Source organism: Canis lupus, chromosome Y (genome assembly GCF_048164855.1).
Source record: "Canis lupus baileyi chromosome Y, mCanLup2.hap1, whole genome shotgun sequence".
Taxonomy (NCBI): Eukaryota; Metazoa; Chordata; class Mammalia; order Carnivora; family Canidae; genus Canis; species Canis lupus.
The window spans coordinates 15,619,796-15,639,783 of NC_132877.1; positions in this window are offsets into that span (position 1 = coordinate 15,619,796).

Consider the following 19,988-nt stretch of genomic DNA (forward strand, 5'->3'; position numbering starts at 1 on the left):
TTAGGGTTACAGTTCGAGTTAGGGTTCATGTTGTTTTGGTATAGGGATAGTGTTATGGGTTAGGGTCGGGTTCTGGACCAGGTTCAGGTCGGGTTAGGGTCCATGTGGGTTTTGGGTTAGGGTTCAATTGTCATTCAGGTTAGGGTTTTGATTAGATTTTGGGTTAGGGTTAGGGTTCAGGTGGGGGTTCATGTTAGGTTTAGGGTTAGGGGTTAGGTTCGGTTTCAGGTTTGGTTAGGATTTGTGATCGGGTTCAGGTTAATGTTGGGGCTCGGGTTTGGGTTCGGGTTAGGTTTGGGGTTAGGAATAGGTTCGGTTTTGGGGTTAGGTTTAGGGGTTAGTGTTAGTTTTGTTTTGGGTTTGGTATCCCATTGGCTGCTCTCTTGACATATTTGTCTCTTCACAGGAAACCCCCAAAATGAAACACTCCCAGTGGAAATCAAAAGATCTATGAGATCCTGGCCTCTGAGTGTCTGTCCCCAGCCACAACCTCTGTAGTCTCCTAACATTATTTGTGGAGGCATCAAAGTTCTCCTTCTAGATCCAATGACCAACCAAAGTTTTTTTTTCCAACCAAAGTTTTACTTGATGTTTTACAAAATTTTTAAGGATATTTATTAATTTCTTGAAGATAGAGACTAAGCAGGGTGAGCAGAAGAGGGAGCGAGAGAATCAGGGAGCCCAGTATAGGGTTCTAACCCTGGATTCTGGATCATGACCTGACAATAAGCCAGAAGCCTAACTGACTGAGATAGTGTGGGATGTCACTAAGGAAGTGAAGTCACTTTTTCAAGATTCTAGTACCTGGGACACTTCATTCAGAACTATCTGGAGCACCTTCTTGGAAGATGAATGCTTACTCCATGTCATCTCCTTAACAATACATCATGAGCCAATACTGCCATAGCCACAACTCCCTGAAAATGCAAGTAAGATTCTATTTTTGAGGAGACAGAAGTGAATTCAGACTTTGATTTCTCTGCTTGCTTTCCCAGTTCTGTGTCCTATCTTTCCCACTGTGTCTCTCACATGGTTCCTAGTTTCCCAACCTGTATGGTGGTACTAGAATCAGGCTAGATTCTACTTCCTAGGGACATCACCATGTGTCTATGAATGATATTTTTAACACGTGTGGGCTAGTATCCTGTGTATCTGAGGTGGAAATTGAAAGATGGAAGACTGAAAAGAGGGGTGGGATGTGGCATGGAGTTCCACTTGAAAGTAGCCTGGTTTCCAGCAACATAATACCACAATGGTCACTTTTCCTCTGGCCTCATTTCAATGGGGGAAGCATGATGGGTTGGAAATGCTCCAATATGCAGACATGGTCATCTTTAGTAGTAAAACTCTCCACTTGTTTCCTGTTACATTTACAATGAGACACTATTGCCTCGTTAGGACCTCTGAGGACTGCAGCCTTCACAATGGCTCACAACCTGTGGCATAAGTAACACTGTGTAACCCTGAGGTGATTATTGACTGGCACCTGACCTATATAATACAGCCAGCACAATGGAATGTCTCTTCTAAGTTCCAATTGGAACTATGGTTAGGGTTGGGGTTAAGGTAGGGTTTAGGGTTAGGGTTAAGTTTTAGGTGTAGGGTTGGGGTTAAGGTTAGGGTTTAAGGTTAGGGTTAGAGTTAGGGTTAAAGTTTAGGATTTCTGGTTTGGGGATAGCATTTATATGTAGGGTTAGGGTTAGTGTTATGTTTATAGTTTGGTTTTGTGTTGAGATTTGGGATTGGGTCAGTTTACGGTCAGTTTAGGTTTTGGTTGGAGTTCAAATAGTGTTCAGGTTAGGGTTCGGATCAGTGTTCGTGTTAGGGTTAGTGTTCTGATCATTGTTATGTTAGGGTTAGGGTTAGGGTTAGGTTCAAGTTTCGGACTCTGGTTGAGGTTAGCTGTTCTGGTTAGGGTTGGTGTTCGAGTTAGTGTTCGTGTTCAGCTTAGGGTTAGGGTTTGGGTTAAGATTCGTGTTAAAGGTTAGGGTTAAGGTTTGGGTTCAGTTTCATGTTTGGAACCCCTTTTACTGCTCCCTTTTACTCATTTGCTTCTTCACAGGAAGCCACCAAACTGAACTCTTCCCAATGGAAATCAAGAGATCTATGAGATGCTGAGCTTTGAGAGTCGCTCCCAAGCCGCAACCCCTGTAGTCTCCCAATGTGCAATTTGGAGTCATCAAGGTTATCCTTCTGGATCCAAAGACCAATCAAAATTTTATGACATTTTTGAACTAGGGGTGATGGAAAGGGAGGAGGGCAGGGGGTGGGGGTGAATGGGTGACGGGCACTGAGGGGTCACTTGACGGGATAAGCACTGGGTGTTATTCTGTATGTTGGTAAATTGAACATCAATAAAAATAAATTTATTATTAAAAAAAATTTATGACGTTTTACAACATCTGTATGGATATTTAAAAAGTTCTGGAGAGAAAGAATTAGCAGGGTGAGCAGCAGAGGTAGCAGGAGAAGCAACGTCCCACTGAACAGGGAACCTATAGGGCACAAATACAGTACTCTGGGATCATGATCTGAACTGAAGGCAGAGGTCTAACTGACTGAGACACCCAGTGCCCTCACTTGATCTTATCGTCCATCATAATGGTCCAAAGGTGGGTGGAACCATTCATCCCATGAGTCAGCCATGAAGATGTCACATCTAACAAACTATGGACATCCGTGCTTGAGAAGTGTAGAGTGATTGACTGTCCAACACTCTGATTAGACTTGAGACCAAGACACTGTATCTACTGTATTCCTTCAATGATCTTAGTGATTAGAAATGTGTCTGCAATACAAGGTGCTTAATATATATTCTTGAATGAAAGAATCCTTACAAGCACTTTCCATTTACTGAGTGGACTTTGAGCTGGTCTGCCTTCCCCCAGTGACATCTACTCTGGGCACATAAAGGACAAGTAGCAAGGCCAGTTAGATGGAATCCTAGAAGTGCTTTGCAAACAGGAAAACTGCCTGCTTTCAATGTGCTACTGTAAACCTAGAGTGCCAAAGGTCCATGAGGGTTGATGTGGAGAGCTTCTTCGCCAGGGAAGAAAGAACTGATACACATGACGATGCCCAGCAGTTTTTACTTTGGGGCCAGACACCAGATAAGTCTATGCCATGTTTTCTCTCAGGATTTCCCACAGTACCAGCATGAACTTCATACTCTTACCACAGCTCTTTTTAGAGGAGGAAAAGGTGCTCAGAGATGTGTAGTGACATTCCCAAAATATATCAGTAGAACAGGTAAGCCATACCCCTTGTGCTGTGTATGGGGTGGTCACTCACCCGTGGAACTGCTGACCCAGGACCTGTTGGGTTGCAGTGAACACCTGGTAGATAAAGAAAATGATTGGGTTGTTTGAGAGGCTTTCTCCTGGAAGGATGGTTACAGGGACTGTTCAAAATTACCCAACCTGCCTTCCTTGAGCCCCAGCATGGTACAAGCCTCATCCAGGGACAGGATTGATAATCCTTTTTCACACCAGAGACACAAGGATGAGCACTGTCATCATCAAAACACAAACCCTGGGAAAATCAGGGTCTAATGCTCAGACCAGAGACTCCCATTCTCTCAGGAGGTTGTACAAGACAAAAGACTTTAGCACCCACACAGAAAAAGGTTATATACTTCAAAGTACCATTGGTTAGAGGGGAGACATGATAAACCATTGGGAACTACAGCACATTTTGTTAGTTGATAAACAACAGCATTTCTCTCAACTAATAGATTTAAGACCAGTATACCATTGAGTCATCAGTAAATATCCCTACAGCAGATCGAACACAAGGCTAGAACCTCAAATGCTGCTCAAGATCACATGTTTGGCCTGAGAATAGACCAAAGCCTATACTGCATGGCATTTCCTCGAAGATGTGGTAGAGTGGTCTCTTCCAGACATAGGGAGTAAGGTTCAGGGGAGATCACCTTCTACTGCAGGACCCAGGGGAGCCAATGATTCTAGTTTGTGTTCTTGGCTTGTCCTGATTTTTCTGTGTCTTGAGTTTGACCATAAATGTAACCTCTTCACACCCCAGACCCACAAAGGATGTAGTAGTTGTCCGGATGCACCTGTACAAGTCAGCTGATATGGAGTTATTTAATCCCTAGAAGAACACATCCAAGATTTACTGTGTGGATCTCTACAGAAAAAGATAGAGCTAGATTCTTCAGTCAAGAGGCATCAGAGGCCTTCCCCCAAATATGGTGTTCCAAGTTTTGACAGATCAATCAACTAAAGCAGTCTGTGGGAACACATAGGTGTTCCTTTCTACACTGCTGAAATGGCAAGAGAATGACATTAGGTCTAATGCCAAGGGCCTTGAAATACTAAATAACTGGCAGATGCCTCATTTATGGAGTACTATGAAGATCTGTAAGGACACAGCTCATGACCTGTTGGGCTACAATGATCTGATGTGTTCTGACAGACAGCACCTTATAGAGAAACATATAGAATGGCTTCATCCCATCCTTCCTTTTGTGTTAAATTACGCTCTTTAGTGTGATGATTTGTATGGGCTTGGAGATGTTCTACAGGGATCATGGAGCTGGGTTCTACACAGGATATCAGGGACGCATAGGTGATATAATAAAAAGAGTAGTGAAACACAAAGATACACATTGCTATCTGTGAAACAAAAAACACCCCCAACCCCCACTCTTCAAAAACATGAAATATATTCTACCCCATTCCAACATAGGTGAAGAATGTCTTCCCACCTCATACATATCTGTAGGTTAGGAGTAGGGGTTCTGATCTCTTTGCAGTTGGGTCTGTGGGGCTTTCATATGAAAACATTAAGGGAGGGCCCCAGATTTCTCTCCATGTTTGTGTGGGGGCCATAATTTCACGGAAAACCCTCTTCCCATTCTCAACACAGAGCAGCACTGATTCTTGTTTTCCTAGTGCCTGTGAAAATTCTCTCAGGAGGTAAAATATTTGAAGCCACAGACCATCTACTCCAAGATCTTCTGGGTGCAGGTTTGCAAATACACTGTCCTGCATATACAGGGCCAAGAGACATTTGGTTCTTCCCTGGACATCACCACAAAGGGATACCCCATTAGAAACCCTGTTCTCCATTCAGGCTGCAGGGGCAGCTGAGGTGACATGTGGTACAGAGGAAGCCAATTGAAAGAGAATCTTGGGCTTATGACTAGCATATTTGAAGTTGAGCTTCGTCCCCAGCACTCACCTTCTCATCTTGCCTACTATGACCAGGGATTTGAACACATAAGAAGTGTCAAGATTCCACCACCTGGCAGCTGATTTCTGCCCAGGAAGGGCAAGTTCCTCTCCTCTGTCCACTCTACAGACACACAAATACACACACACTTCCTCTCTCTCTCTCTCTCTCTCTCTTTCCCTTCCCCCCCTCTCTCTCTCACACACACACACACAGAGACACACACACACAATGAGGGTAAAAGGTGTGAGCCAGATCAGCTTACCTCACAGTCTCGTCTGATCTCGAATGGGATTCACCAGTTGACCTGTGGTACCTCTTGTTGTCTCCCACCAAATAACTGGAAGCTTCAGAGAAGAGGGCCAAGTTGACATAGAGGGAGACATGAAAATATCTCCCTCTGGATGCTCCTGAGTCCAGGGCACCTGAAAGTAGGACAAGACCAACAGAACATCTTGTTGTCTTGACCTTCTCCAGTTAGGTCAGCTGGAAAGTGAGAAGTTCTAGAATGCAGGTTCCTGTTTACCAGAGTTCTAAATCAGTTGGGGACTGGTCAAAAAGGAAGTGAAGTCACTTTTTCAAGATTTCAGCACCTGGGCCCCTTCCTTAAGTCAGATTATCCAGAGCTACTTCTTGGTAGATGACTGCTTACCCCACGGCATCTCCTTAACTGACCTTCATGTGCCAAAAATGCCAAAGCCACAACTCTCTGAAAATGCAAGTAAGGTCCGACCTTTGATGATACAGAGCTGAACTCAGACCTTTATTTCTCTGCTTGATTTCCCAGTTCTCAGTCTTATCTTAGGCATTGAATCTCTCACATGACCCTAATTTCTCAGCCTGCACGGTGGTAGAATCAGGCTACAATCTACTTCCTGGGGACATCATCAGGTGTATATGGATGATAATTAATACATAGGGGCAGCTATCCTGTGTTTGTGAGGCTCAAATTGAAGGAAGGAAGATTATCAAGTATGGTTGTGATGTGGCATGGAGAGGCCTCAATTCCAGCACTGTATTGTCACACTGTCACTTTCCCTCTTGTCTCATTTCAATGGTGACCCCCCGATGGGTTAAAATGCTCCAAGATGCAGACATGGTCATCTTCTGTAGTAAAACTGTCCAAAAGTATTATTTATTATTTATTTATTTATTTATTTATTTATTTATTTATTTATTTATTTATTTATTTATTTAAGATTTATTTATTTATGATAGAGGGGAGAGGCAGAGAAACAGGCAAAGGGAGAAGCAGAATCCATGCCAGAAGCCCGATGCGGGACTCAATCGGAGGACTCCAGGACCACACCCTGGGCCACAGGCAGGCACTGAACAGCTGAGCCAACCAGGGATCACAGCATTTTTCTTTTTTTCTTTTTAATAATAAATTTATTTTTTATTGGTGTTCAATTTGCCAACATACAGAATACCAACCAGTGCTCATCCTATCAAGTGCCCCCTCAGTGTCCATCACCAAGTCACCACCACCCACTACCCTCCTAACCTTTCACCACCTCTAGTTCATTTCCCAGAGTTAGGAGCCTTCATGCTCTGTCTCCCTTTCTGATATTTCCTACCCATTTCCTCTCCCTTCCCTTCTATTCCCTTTCATTATTACTTATATTCCCCCAAAAAATTAGAACATAGAATGTTTGTCCTTCTCTGATTGACTTATTTCACTCAGCAAAATACCCTCCAGTTTCATCCATGTTGAAGGAAATGGTGGGTATTTGTCATTTCTAATGGCTGAGTAATATTCCATTGTATCCATAAACCACATCTTCTTTATCCATTCATCTTTTGATGGACACCGAGGCTCCTTCCACAGTTTGGCTATTGTGGACATCGCTGGTAAGAACATTGGGATGCAGGTGTCCCGGCATTTCATTGCATCTGTATCTGGAGTAAATCGTCAACAGTGCAATTGCTGGGTCATAGGGCAAGTCTATTTTAACTCTTTGAGAAACCACACAGTTTGCATCTGTATCTGGAGTAAATCGTCAACAGTGCAATTGCTGGGTCATAGGGCAAGTCTATTTTAACTCTTTGAGAAACCACACAGTTTTCCAGAGTGGCTGCACCATTTCACATTCCCACTATCAGTGTAAGAAGGTTCCCTTTTCTCCAAATCCTCTCCAAAATTTGTAGTTTTCTGTCTTGTTAATTTTCCCCATTCTCACTGGTGTGAGGTGGTATCTCATTGTGGTTTTGATTTGTATTTCCCTGAAGGCAAGTGAGCATTTTCTCATGTGCATGTTGGCCATGTGTATGTCTTCCTCTGTGAGATTTCTCTTCATGTCTTTTGCCCATTTCATGATTGGATTGTTTGTTTCTTTGGTGTTGAGTTTAATAAGTCCTTTATAGATCTTGGAAATTAGCCCTTTATCTGATATGCCATTAGCAAATATCTTCTCCCATTCTGTAGCTTGTCTGTAGCTCTTTTAGTTTTGTTGACTGTATTCTTTGCTGTGCAAAAGCTTCTTATCTTGATGAAGTCCCCATAGTTCATTTTTGCTTTTGTTTCTTTTGCCTTCATAGATGTATCTTGCAAGAAGTTACTGTGGCTGAGTTCAAAAAGGATGTTGCCTATGATGTCCTCTAGGATTTTGATGGAATCTTGTCTCACATTTAGATCTTTCATCCAGTTTGAGGTTATCTTTGTGTATCGTGCAGAGAGTGGTCTAGTTTCATTCTTCTCCATGTTGATGTCCAATTTTCCCAGGACCATTTATTTTATTTTTTTATTTTTATTTATTTATAATAGTAACAGAGAGAGAGAGAGAGGCAGAGACACAGACAGAGGGAGAAGCAGGCTCCATGCACCGGGAGCCTGACATGGGATTTGATCCCGGGTCTCCAGGATCGCGCCCTGGGCCAAAGGCAGGCGCTAAACCGCTGCGCCACCCAGGGATCCCACCCAGCACCATTTATTGAAAAGACTGTCTTTCTTCCAATGAATAGTCTTTCCTCCTTTATCGAATATTAGTTGGCCATAATGATCACGGTCCACTTTTGTGTTCTCTATTCTGTTCCATTCAACTATGTGTCTGTTTTTGTGCCAGGACCACAATGTCTTGATGACCACATCTTTGTAGTACAACCTGAAATCTGGCATTGTGATGCCTCCAGATATGGCTTTCTTTTTTAAAATTCCCCTGGCTATTCAGGATCTTTTCTGATTCCACACAAATCTTAAAATAATTTGTTCTAACTCTCTGGAGAAAGACCACTTTATTTTGATAGGGATTGCATTAAACGTGTAAATTGCCCTGGGTAACATGGACATTTTCACAATATTAATTCTTCCAATCCATGAGCATGAAATATTTTTCCATCTCTTTGTGTCTTCCTCAATTTCTTTCAGAAGTGTTCTATAGTTTTTAGCGTATAGATCCTTTACCACTTTGGTTAGGTTTGTTCCTAGGTATCTTATGCTTTTGGGTGCAATTTTAAATGGGTTTGACTCCTTAATTTCTCTTTCGTCAGTCTCATTGTGAGTCTATAGAAATGCCACTAATTTTCGGGCATTGATTTTGTTTCCTGCCACGCTACCAAATTGCTGTATGAGTTCTAGCAATCTTGGGATGGAGGCTTATGGTTTTTCTATGTAAAGTATCATGTCATCGGCAACGAGGGAGAGTTTGACTACTTCTTTGGCAATTTGAATGCCTTTAATATCTTTTTGTTGCCTGATTGCTGAGGCTAGGACTTCCAGTAGTATGTTGAAATCAGTGGTGATAATGAACATCCCTGTCTTGTTCCTGATCTAGGAGAAAGGATCCCAGTGCTTCCCCATTGAGAATTATAGTTGTTGCGGGCTTTTCGTAGATGGGTGTTCCCTCAATCCCTGCACGCTGAAGGATTTTGATCAGGAATGTATGCTGTATTTTGTCAAATGCTTTCTCTGCATATAATGAGGGGATCATATGGTTCTCGGTCTTTCTCTTGCTGATATGATGAATCACACTGATTGTTTTACGAGTGTTGAACCAGCCTTCTGTCCCGGGGATAAATCCTATTTGGACATGGTGAATAATTTTCTTAATGTACTGTTGGGTCCTATTGGCTAGTATCTTGTGGAGAATTTTTGCATCCATGTTCATCAGGGATATTGGTCTGTAATTCTCCTTTTTGGTGGGGTCTTTGTCTGGTTTTGGAATTAAGGTGATTCTGGTCTCATAGAACGAATTTGGAAGTACTCCATCTCTTTCTATCTTTCCAAACAGCTTTAGTAGAGTTTCTTCCTTAAACGTTTGATAGAATTCCCCTGGGAGCCATCTGGCCCTGGACTTTTGTGTCTTGGGAAGTTTTTGATGACTGCTTCAATTTCTTCGCTGCTTATTGTCCTATTCCGGTTTTCTATTTCTTCCTGTTCCATTTTTGATAGGTTGTGGCTTGCCAGAAATGCGTCCATTTCATCTTTATTGCCTCATTTGTTGGCATATAGGTGTTCATAATATGTTTTTAACATCGTTTATATTTCCTTGGTTTTGGTAGTGATCTCTCCTTTCTCATTCATGATTTTATTAATTTGAGTCTTCTCTCTCTTCTTTTTAATAAGGCTGGCTAATGTTTTACCTATCTATTAATCTTGCAAAGAACCAACACCTGGTTTTGTTGATCTGTTCCACAGTTCTTCTGATCTCGATTTCATTGAGTTCTGCTCGAATCTTTATAAACTCTCTTCTTCTGCTGGGTGTAGGATCCATGTGCTGTTTTTTCTCTAGCTCCTTTAAGTGTAAGGTTAGCTTTTGTGTTTGAGTTCTTTCCAGTTTTTGAATGGATTCTTGTATTGCGATGTATTTCCCCCTTATGACTGTTTTTGCAGCATCCTAAAGGTTTTGAACGGTTGTAACTTCATTCTCATTAGTTTCCATGAAACTTTTAATTCTTCTGTAAGTTTCTGGTTGACCCTTTCATTTTTTAGCAGGATAGTCCTTAACCGCCACGTGTTTGAAGTCCTTCCAAACTTCTTGTTGTGATTTAGTTCTAATTTCAAGGCATTTTGGTCTGAGAATATGCAGGGGATGATCCCAATCTTTTGGTATCAGTTCAGACCGGATTTGTGACCCTGTATGTGGTCTATTCTGGAGAAGGTTCCATGTGCACTTTAGAAGAATGTGTATTCAGTTGAGTTTGCATGTAAAGTTCTGTAGATATCTGTGAAATCCATCTGGTTCAGTGTATCATTTAAAGCTCTCATTTCTTTGGAGATGTGTTTATAAGACCTATTGAGTATAGAAAGTGCTAGATTGAAGTTGCCAAGTATAAGTGTATTATTATCTAAGCATTTCTTCACTTTGGTATTAATTGGTTGATATATTTTGCAGCTCCAAATTCAGGGCATATATATTAAGGATTGTTAAGTCCTCTTGTTGGATAGACCCCCCTTTAAGTATGATATGGTGTCCCTCCACATCTCTCACTACAGTCTTTGGGGTAAATTTGAGTTTATCTGATATAAGGATGGCTACCCCTGCTTTCTTTTGAAAATCATTTGAATGTTAAATGGTTCTCCAACCTTTTATTTTCAGGCTGTATGTGTCCTTCTGTCTAAAATTAGTGTCTTGTAGACAGCAATTAGATGTGTCTTGCTTTTTTTATCCGGTCTGAATCCCTGCGCCTTTTGATGGGGTCATTAGGCCCGTTCACGTTCAGAGTTACTATTGAAATATATGAGTTTAGTGTCATCATGATATCTATTCAATCCTTGCTTTGGTGGATTGCTCCACTGGACTTCTTCTTAAAGGGGAATTTTAAGAGTTCTCCCTTAAAATTTCTTGCAGTACTGGTTTGGAGGTCACATATTCTTTCAGTTCCTGCCTGTCTTGGAAGCTCTTTATCTCTCATTCATTCTGAATGAGAGCCTTCTGGATAAAGTATTCTTCGTTGCATGTTCTTATCACTTAGGACCCTGAATATATTCTCCCAGCCCTTTCTGGCCTGCCAGGTCTCTGTGGAGAGGTTTGCTGTTACCTTAATTCTCCTCCTAATGAAAGTCAGGGATTTCTTGTCTCTTGCTGCTTTAAGGATCTTCTCTTTATCTTTGGAATTTGCAAGCTTACCTCTTAAATGCCGAGGTGTTGAACAGTTTTTATTGATTTTATGGGGGGGTGTGTCTCTCTATTTCCTGGATCTGAATGCCTGTTTCCCTTCCCAGATTAGGAAAGTTTTCAACTATGTTTTGTTCAAGTACATATTCTAGGCCTTGTCCCATTCGACACCCTCTGGAACCCCAATTTAATGTAAGTTTTTCTTCCTCAGGCTGTCATTCATTTCCCTTAACTATCTTCATGGTCTTTTAATTGTTTGTCTCTTTTTTCCTCCGTTTCCCTCTTTGCCATGAACTTGTCTTCTATGTCACTCACTCGTTCTTCCACCTTGTTAATCATCATTGTTAGGACTTCTAGTTTGGATTTCGTCTCATTCAATTTATTTTTAATTTCTGCCTCATTATATCTAAATTCTGCAGTCATGAAGTCTCTTGAGTCCTTTATGCCTTTTTCTAGAGCCACCAGTAGCTTTATAATAGTTCTTCTGAATTGGCTTTCTGACTGAATTGTAATCCAAATTTTGTAACTCTGTGGGAGAGAGAACTGTCTCTGATTCTTTCTTTTGAGGTGACTGTTTCCTTCTAGTCATTTTGCTCAGTGCAGAGTGGCCGAAAACAAGTTGTTATGGGAAAAGGATAAAAAGAGAGGAGAGAAAGAAGGAAAGAAAAGAAAAAAAAAGAAGAAAAATAGAAGAAAAAAGAGAAGAAAAATGAAAAAAGAGAGAAAGGGAAAAAGCGGTGGGGGAAGCAAACAGAAATCAAAAAGCAAAAAAAAATGGAGAGTATCCTCTGATTCTGTATACTGTAAGTTCCTTGACTTCCCCTAGAACTTTCCAGTGCTGCTTGGTCAATAATTTGTTTTTCCCCTGTCAATCTAGCTGGTCTTCTAGGGCAGGGGCCTTTTGTCCTGATTTTCAGTTGTTAGCACTTGGGGGAGCTGCTCTGCCCCCTGCCTGGTGCAGGGCTCAGTGAGTGATGTTTATGCTGCTTATCCAATGAGGCCACTGTGAGGCTCAGTGGGGGTTGTTTACACTGTGAGGCCCCAGGAGGAACAACCACAGTGGCGGCAGCCAGCTCTGGAGCCCTGAATTCAGCTCCCCTGGTACAGAGCTCTCAGTCTGCAGGGGCTGTATGCTCCTGGGATGGAGCTCTTGATCTGCTCAGCTTTGAGCAGGAGCATTCCTGCTGTCCTGGGCTCTCCCTGCCTCTGCCTGTCCAGGGGAGAGGCTGTATCCTGGTCTGTGTCCCTGGTGTCCTGTGCTCCTGGGCCTGTGGTGTTGGATTTGCATTCTGGCTGGGCAGACTCTCTCTGTGGAGCCACCACCTGAGACCTCTGAGTTGCTCCCTGGTCCAGCTGTGCCCACGTTGCAGCCCTTTAGGGAGCTCAGTGCACTCTTCCTGGGGCTCAGGTGTCTCTTAGTGTCCCAGGGATCCTGAGGGCATCCCTGACCCTCCTTGGTCCTGCTCTAAATCCCAGCGAGCGGAGCGCCTTTCCGCCCGGGAAGGTTATTGAAGCTCCTGCTTCTCTGGGAAGGTGCTTTCCTATCCTGGGGGCACTGGCCGGGGCCTTAGCCTGGCTCCTTGCGGGGCCCTTCCCCCTTGGATGCCTTTTGTTTCTTTATTTTTTCCCCATCTTCCTACCTCGATAGAAGTGTGGACTTTTCTCAGTATAGCATTCCAGGTGTTCTCTCTTTAAATCTCCAGCCGAATTCTGTAGATTTTCAGGATTATTTGACGGTTATCTAGATAATTTGGTGGGTACAGGTGACTTGGGGACCCTACTCTTCTGTCATCTCACCTCCATTCCCGTTTTCCTGTTATATTTAGAGTGAGACCCAGTGGCCAAGTTTTGCCCTCTGAGAGCTGCAACCTTCACAATGTCTCCCCAAGATTCTGACCTATGGCATAATTATACCTTTGTCACACCGAGGTGCTTATTGACTGGCTTCTGACCAAATACAATGCAGCCAACAGAATTACATGTCACATCTACGTTCCAATTGCCACTATGCTTAGGGTTAGTGTCAGAGTTATGATTAGGGTTAAGGTTTAGTGTTAGTGTTAGGGTTAGGGTTAGTTTTAGGATAAGGTTTGAGTTAGAGTTTAGTGTTAGAATTTGGGGTTTAGGGATAGGGTTACAGTTAAGGTTTAGGGTAAGCATTAGTATTAGGGTTAGGTTTCATGTTCAGGTTTGTGGTCAGGTCAGGTTAGGGTCGGTTATGTTTTGGGTTACAGTTCTACTAATATTCGAGCTAGCGTTTGGGTTAGTTTTTGGTTCAGGGGTTGGATTTGTGTCCGGGGTAATGTTAGGTTTAGGGTTAAGGTTAGGGTTAAGTTTAGGGCTCCAGTTCAAGTTAGGTGTTATGTTTCATGTTGGGATGCATGTTCAGATTACAGTTAGGGTTTGTGTTAAGCTTCAGATTAGGGTTTGAGTTATGGGTTTAGGTCAGAGTTAGGGTTAGGTTTCAGGTTCACATTAGGGACTACTTCTGCTCCCTTTGATTCATTTGCTTCTTCACAGGAAGCCCCCATTGTGATGTCCTCCCAATAGAAATCAAGAGATATATGAGATCCTGGGCTCTGAGAGTCGCTCACCAGGCAAAACCCATATAGTCTCTCAATGTGCTGTGTGGAGGTATTAGGTTCTTCTGCATCCAGAGACAAATATAAATATTTATTGTTCTAGTAAAAATATTTAAGTATATTTATTAATTTCTTGGAGAGAGAGAGAGAGAGAGAGAGAATTAACAGTGTGGCCAGCAGAGGGAGCGGGAGAATCAGGCTCCCTACTGAACATGGAGCCCAATGTAGGGATTAACCACAGACCCTTGTATCATAACCTGACCTGAAGGCAGAGACCAAACTGAAAGAGCCACCCAGTGCCCTTACTTGATCTTATCATCCATCCTAATGGTCCAAATGTGGGTAGATCCACTCATCCCATGAGGTGACCATGAAGATGTCACATCTAAAAAAACAAAAGAAACAGGTGCCTACAACGTTCAGAGTGATTGACTGATTGACACTCTGATTAGTCTTGAGACCAAGACACTGTATCTTCTGTATCCCTTCAATAATCTTAGAGACTAGAAATGTGTCTGCAAAACTAGGTGCTTAAGATATATTATTGGATGAAGGAATCCCAACCAGAACTTTCCATCTACTGAGTGGACCTTGAGTTGCTCTTCCTTCCCCCAGTAACCTCTATTCTGGGAACACCGCTAGGGGACACCCCAATAAATTGTATTCTCCAGTTCAGACCACAAGGGCAGCTGAAGAGACATCTGGCAAAGAGGAAGGCAGATGAAAGAGACTCTTGGGTTCATGACTAATATATCCGAAGTTGAGGTTTGTCCCCAGCACTAATGTTCTCATCTTGCCTGATATGACCTGGGTTCTAACCACAAAAGACATATCTTCCAACACCTGGCAGCTAGTTTCTCCCCAGGAAGGGCATGTTCCTCTCCCCTGTCCCTTCTACACAAGACACACACACACTCATACACACAGACACCCACACAATGAGCAGTAAGATGTGTGAGCCAGCTTAGCTGAGGTCACAATGTGGGCTGACCTCTGGTGAGCTGCCCCAAGTTGCCTTGTGGTACCTGTTGATGTCTCCCGCCACATAATCGGACTCTTCTGAGAAGTTGGCCAAGCTGACATTGACAGCGACATGAAAATCTCTCCCTCTGGGCTTTCCAGAGCTCAGAGCAATTTAAAGTAGGACAACAGCAACAGAACATCTTGTTCTCTTTACCATCTCCAGATAAGTGAACTGGAAATCGTGAAGTTCTAGAACGCAGGTTTCTGCTTACCAGAGTTCTAAATCAGTTTAGACCTCTCACCAAGGAAGTGAGGTCAGTTTTTCAAGATTACAGCCCCTGGTCCCTTCCTTTTGTGAGACCTATATAGAGCCTCTTCTTGGCAGATGACTGCTTACCCATGTCATCTCCTTAACTGTACATCATGAGCCAAAAATGCCAAAACCACATCTCTGAAAATGCAAGTAAGGTCCTACCTTTGAGGAGATGGATTTGAATTCAGACCTTTATTTTACTGCTTGCTATCTCAGCTCTCTATCTCTCACATAGTTCCCAGTCTCACAGCCTGCACAGTGGTAGAATCAGGATAGAATCTAATTCCTAAGGACAGCATCAGGTGTCTCTGGATGATATTTATAATGCGTGTGGCCTGGTATCCTGTTATCCTATGTATGGGAGCCACAAATTGAAGGATGGAAAATTTACAAGACAGGGTGGCATGTGGCATTGAGTACCACTTTAAAGTGGCCAAGGTTCCAGCAATGTAATATCACAATTGTCACTTTCCCTTTGGTCTCATTTCTATTGGAGCACCACGACTGGGTGGAAATGTTCCAATAACAGACATGGTCTTCTCCTCTAGTAAAACTGTCCAATTGTTTCCTGATTTATTTAGAATGAAACCGAGTGGCCTCATTTTGGCCTCTGAGGGCCACAGCCTTTACAATGGTTCCCAGCGATCCTGACCTGTGGCATAAGTATCCCTGTGTAACCCCGAGGGGCTTAGTGACTGGCTTCTGACCAATATAATACAGCCAACACAGTACAGCCAACACAATGGGATGTTACATCTAAGTCCAATTGAAACTATGGTTATAATTAGGGTTAGTGATAAGTTTAAGTTTTAGGGTTAGGGTTAAGTTTAGGGTTAAGGTTAGGATTAGAATTAGGGTTTAGCATGAGGGTAAGGGTTAGGGATTAGGGTTAGGATTTGTGGTTCAGGGATTGAGGTTAGGTGAAGGGTTTGGTGTTAGGGTTAGGTTAAATGTTAATTTTTGGGATCTAGTTTTCACAAGATTGAGTTCATATAGTGTTATGGTCAGTAGATGTTTTTGTTAGTGTTTGACTAGTGTTAAGGTTAGGGTTCGGGTTAGTGTTCCTGTTAGGGTTAGGCTTATGGTTAGTTTCAAGTTTGGGGCTCCAGTTAAGGTTGGGTGTAAGGTTTCAGGTTAGGGTTCATTTAGTGGTTAGGGTTAGGTTTCAGGTTAAGTTTCCAATAAAGGTTCATTTTAGGGGTTGGTGTAAGGGTTAAGGTGAGGGCTTGGTTGTGGTTTAGAGAACCCTTCTTCTGCTCCCTTTGACTTATTTGCCTCTTCACAGAAGGCCCCCAAACTGAAGCCCTCTCAATGGAAATCAAGAGATATGACATCTGGTCTCTGAGTGTTGGTCCCCAGCCACAACACCTGTACTTTCCCAACGTGCACTTTGGAGTCATCAAGGTTCTATCTGGATCCAAAGTCCAATCAAAGTATCTCTTGATGTTTTACAAAAATTTTTATAGATATTTATTAATTTCTTGGAGAGAGAGAATAAGCAGGGTGAGTAGAAGAGGGAGCGGTAAAAGCGGGCTCTAACCCAGGATCCTGGGATCATGACCTGACCTGAAGGCAGAAGAATTCCATGATGGGGTGAAATGCTCCAAGATGCAGATATGGTCATCTTCTGTAATAAAACTGTCTAATTGTTTCCTCTTATATTTAGAATGAGTACCAGTTGCCTCAGATGCCTCTGAAGGCTGCAGCCTTCTCAAATGGCTCCCAGCAATCTTTACCTGTGGCATAAGTATCACTGTGTCCCCCTGAGGTGCTTAGTGACTGGCCTCTGACCAATATGACAGCCAACACAATGGCATGTCAGAGCTGAGTTCCAATTGGAACTTTGGTTAGGGTTAATGTGAGAGTTAAGGTTAGGATTAGGATTTAGGGTTAGGGTTTGGTTTAAGATTTAGGGTTATGGTTACAGTTAGGGTTTAAGGTTAGGGTTTATGGTTTATGGTTAGGTATTAGGATTAGGTTTTAGCGTTAGGGTTAAGGTTAGGGATAGGTTTTGGGTTGGATTTGGTCATGTTAGGGTCGGGTTCGGGTTAGGGTTTCTATTAAGGTTTGGGTTAGGATTCGGGTTAGGGTTAGGGTTAGGGTTACAGGATAGGTGTCGGGTTAGGTTAGAGTTAGTAGTTTGGGTTAGGATGAGGGTTAGGGTTTGGTATTGGTTTAGGAACCCCATCTGCTGCTCCATTTGACTCATTAGCCTCTGCACAGGAAGCCCCGCATAGTGAAACTTTCCAAATGCAACTCAAGAGATTAATGAGACCCTTGGCTCTGAGAGTCATTCCCCAGCCACAACACCTGCAGTCTCCCATCCTGCTCTGTAGAGAAATCAAGCTTCTCCTTCTAGATCCAAAGAACAACCAAAGTTTTATTTGAGATTTTACAAAAATTGTTGAGGATATTTATTAATTTCTTTCAGAGAGAGAAAGAGAGAGAGAGAGAATAAGCAGAGCAAGCTTCAGAGGGAGCTGAAGAAACAGGTTCTCATAGAGCCCAATGTAGTGCTCAAACACAGGACCTGACAAGGCTGAGGCCTAAATGCCACCCAGTGCCCTTATTTGATCTTATCATCCATCCTAATGGTCGAAATGTGGGTGGATCCATTCATCCCATGTGGTGGCCATTAAGATGTCTCATCTAACAAACTATGGACATGTGTGCCTGCGAGGTGTAGTGTGATTGACTATCTGACACTCTGATTAGACTTGAAACTGAGACACTGTATCAACTGTATTCCTTCAATGATCTTACTGACTATAAAAGTTTCTGCAATAGTAGGTGGTTAATCCATATTATTGGATGAAGTAAACCCAACCAGCACATTCCATAGACTGAGTGGGACCGGAGCTGCTCTACCTTCCCTCAGTGACATCTACTCTGTGCACATGAAGGACAAGTAGAATGACCAGCTAGATGGAATCGCAGACGTCCTTCACCAACAGGAAAACTGCCTACTTTCCATGTGCTTCTGTAAACCCAGAGTGCCACAGACCCATGAGGGTTGATGTGGAGAGCGTCTTTGCTGTGGAGACAGAATTGCTACACATAAAGATACACAGCAGCCCTTTCTACAGGGCCAGGTACCGTGTAAGTCTATGTCATGCTTTCTCGTATGATTTTCCACAGTAGCCCCATGAGGTTCATGCTCTTACCACAGCACTTTTCAGAGAAGGGAAAGGAAGATCAGAGAGGTTCACTGACATTCCCAAAACATATTGGTAGTAGAGGCAAGCCTCACACCCTGTGCTGTGTATGGGGTGGTCACTCACCTTTGGAACTGCTGGCACAGGACCTATTGGGCTGTGTTGAATACTGGTAGATACAGTAATTGAAAGGAATATTTGAGATGTTTTATCCTGGAAGGATGGCACCAGGGATTGTAAAAAATGATCTATTCTGCCTTCCTTCATCATCAGAATGTTCCATGCCTCACCCAAGGACAGGGTTGATGATTCCTTTTCACACCAGAGACACAAGGAGGGGCACTGTGGTCAGCTTAAAAACCATGAACTACTGGGAAAATCAGGTTCTGACGCTCAGACCAGAGACTCCAATCCTCTCAGAAGTTGTACAGGACAAAGGACTTCAGTGCCCACACAGAAAAAGGTTCTAGACTTCAAAGTAACACAGGTTTGAGGGGAAACATGGAAACCATTGGTTGTGTCAATACATTTTTCTGTTAGCTTAGCAACAACAGCATTCTCTCAACTAAGGGCTTTTACTAATATCAGTATAACCAAACAGTTCATCCCAGAGGGGCAGCTGAGGGGACATCTGGCAAGGAGGAAGCCAGATGGAAGAGAGTCTGGGCTCATGACTAATATATACGAATTTGAACTTGGGCCACCTTCTCATCTTGCCTTCTCTGACCTGGGGTCTGAATATAAAAGATGTGTCAGGCTTCCAACACCTGGCAGCTGTTATCTGCCCAGAAGGGGAATGTTCCTCTCTTCTGTCCTCGCAAAACACGAAAACATACTCACGGACACATATACACACAGGAACACACTCAATGAGGAGTAACATTTGTGAGCCCACTCAGCTGAGATCACAGTGTGGACAGCTCTCCAGTGGGCTGCCCCACGTTCTCTTATGGTATCTGTTGTCTCCTAACATATAAACAGAAGCTTTGGAGAAGAGACAGAGGTGACTTTAGCAGTGACACTGTGCACCAGTCCAGAGCACCTGAAAGTAGGAATACCACAACAGAACATCTTGTTCTCTTGACCATCTCTATTTATATCAGCTGGAAAACAGGAAGTTCTAGAATGTAGGTTCCTGGGTACCAGAGGGCTAAGTCATTTGTGGGTCTGTCACCAACAAAGTGAAGTTATTTTTACAAGATTCCAGGACTGGGGCCCCTTCCTTCAGTCAGATCTATCCAGAGCCCCTTTTTGACAGATTACTGATTACCCCATGTCATATCCGTAACTGTACATCATGAGCCAAAAATTCCATAGCCACAACTCTCTGAAAATGCAAGATCTGACCTTTGAGGAGATGGAGCTGAATTCAGACATTTATTTCTCTGTTTTTCCAGTTCAGTGTCCTATCTATGAATGGTGTCACTAACATAGTCCTCACCTGCACGGTGGTAGAATGAGGCTAGAAGATACTTCCTAGGGACATCATAAAGTGTCTATGGATGATTTTTATAATGCGTGTTGGTGGTATCCTATATATCTGAGGCACAAATTGAAGGATGGAAGATTGACAAGAAGGGGAGGGATGTGGCTGGAGTACCACTTGAAAGTGGCCTGGGTTACAGCAATGTAATATCACAATGGTCACTTTCCCTCTGTCCTCATTTCAATGGGAGCACCACGTTGGGGTGGAAAGGCTCCAAGATGCAAACATGGTCATCTTCTGCAA